Genomic DNA, 2529 nt, shown 5'->3' on the forward strand with positions numbered 1-2529 from the left:
GATTAAGTGTTAAGTAATTTGATGACGAAAGGATTACCAGAACATTTAAGTTAATATATGTTGCTCAGTGGATTAAGCGTTAAGTAATTTGATGACCAAAGGATTACCAGAACATTTAAGTTAATATATGTTGCTCAGTGGATTAAGTGTTAAGTAATTTGATGACGAAAGGATTACCAGAACATTTAAGTTAATATATGTTGCTCAGTAGATTAAGCGTTAAGTAATTTGATGGCCAAAGGATTACCAGAACATTTAAGTTAATATATGTTTTACAGTTGGATTAAGTGTTTTAGATGCAATTAACCCATTGACCGCGGCTGCTCTAAACGCGCGCGGAATTTTTGCAAGCCGTACACCGTATATGGCACACTTACTTTCAACTGTCGGAGGCAGACCCATAAGCATCCGCAGAAATTTTTTCCGGGGGGTAGGGGGATTTTTCCACGGAGGGCAAAGTAGTATAAAATTATGAATAATTTATGTTGAATGAATAAAGAAAGAATTATGTTTTTCATTTACCAGGTGGGTGCAACTGCCCCACATGTGCGGATCGTACCCCTACATGGCGAATCAGTTAAACTTGTTATTACACAGAGAACGGTCATTTGAAACTTATATCGGCCAGTTTCGTCTTCTTATCACAAATATAACCCATTATTAATATTTGTTCCCTATACTTTTTTGTTTGGTTATTTTCTATTATTTGGTCTGGGGTCAGATACTTTGGTAAAAAGGTACTCTAGCACTGTGGAAGCTATGACCCAATAATTGAAGAATTTCACGAAATATGCACAAAGTATTAATTTTGATCGTTAAGCTCAGTTGCAGATTTTTCCACCTAGATATCACCCAATTCAACATGTCAAATTAATGTCATTCACTACGCCGAAAGCGAACATAATCAACCGGCGAATCAGTGCATTCTGATCACTGTAACTTAGAACGATACATTAAATTAGAAGTAATAATTACTTGGTTAAATTTTAGCTCTGATCTGTGTAGTTAGATTGTTTCAGTCATCAGAAATTATTGATAATCAGTAACATAACTTTGCTATGAGGAGACAAATTTTCGTTAAAATTATTTTGTTTAGGTCATCTTTCAAGTGCACTTTGAACTCCTTGAAATTCTTCTTTGGCTGCCGATAACTATTAATAATAGCTGAAGTTTTGGTTAATCGCACTGACGTGGCTGTGCGTATTACATGTAATATACGTTAAACATTTCGAGTTAATATCTTATCTGAGTGTCTCAAACACTTGACCTCACGCTTCACACTTTATCATTGTTTCACACACTCACGCGGCTCGGCATGGCCAGGCGGTTTGGGCGATCGACTCGCAATCTGCGGGCTCGAATCCCCGTCACACCAAACATGCGCGCCCTTTCAGCCGTGGGGGCGTTATAATGTGACGGTCAATCCCACTATTCGTTGGTAAAAGAGTAGTCTATAAGTTGGCGGTGGGTGGTGATGACTAGCTGCCTTCCCTCTAGTCTTACACTGCTAAGTTAGGGACGGCTAGCGCAGATAGCCCTCGTGTTGCTTTGCGCCAAATTCATAAGAAACCACACACTCACGCCAGTCCTTCGTATTTGGTTTATTGTTCTTAGATATAAAAACACAAAGACGCTTTTACTGAAAACTTTATGCTAATAAACGAAGTTGGTCAAAATTACGTACTTGTAACCTGTAAGTAATAATACATTGATACCTGTAATTTATGTTTGTGTTTAACACGATGATAGCACCTTGATACCTGTAATATATGTTTGTATGTAACACGATGATAGCACATTGATACCTGTAATTTATGTTTGTGTGTAACACGATGATAGCACATTGATACCTGTAATTTATGTTTGTATGTAACACGATGATAGCACATTGATACCTGCAATTTATGTTTGTGTTTAACACGATGATAGCACATTGATACCTGTAATCTATGTTTGTGTGTAACACGATGATAGCACATTGATACCTGTAACTTATGTTTGTGTGTAACACGATGATAGCACATTGATACCTATTCCAAAACCAAACAAATGAATTTTCAGAAAAACAAGTTCAGTCTAGTTGTTCAGGACCTTTTAAAACTCTCTATTGAAATTATACACAAATAACTTACATCAGTCATTAAAGTTTTTGTAGATAATACCACACATACATACACACAGTTCGTTAAACAGTTAATATGGAAATATCAGTAGGATCACTCACCTTTAATATGTAATACCACACATACAGAAACACAGTTCGTGAAACAATTAATGGTGAAGTATCAGTAGGATCACTCACCTTTAATATGTAGTACCATACATACAGAAACACAGACACAGTTCGTGAAACAATTAATGGGGAAGTATCCTTAGGATCACTCACCTTTAATATGTGGTACCACACATACAGAAACACAGACACAGTTCGTGAAACAATTAATGGGGAAGTATCCTTAGGATCACTCACCTTTAATATGTAATACCACACATACAGAAACACAGTTCGTGAAACAATTAATGGTGAAG

The 2529-nt window shown here is 36.5% G+C and overlaps 1 protein-coding gene across 1 annotated transcript in view; it reads left to right on the forward strand.

The window, feature by feature from the left end:
- LOC106471065 (uncharacterized aarF domain-containing protein kinase 5-like) overlaps positions 1–2529 on the forward strand; it is a 52854-nt gene that overhangs the window by 48475 nt on the left and 1850 nt on the right. The window lies entirely within an intron of this gene.

The sequence above is a fragment of the Limulus polyphemus genome, unplaced genomic scaffold (assembly GCF_000517525.1).
Source record: "Limulus polyphemus unplaced genomic scaffold, Limulus_polyphemus-2.1.2 Scaffold4384, whole genome shotgun sequence".
Classification (NCBI taxonomy): Eukaryota; Metazoa; Arthropoda; class Merostomata; order Xiphosura; family Limulidae; genus Limulus; species Limulus polyphemus.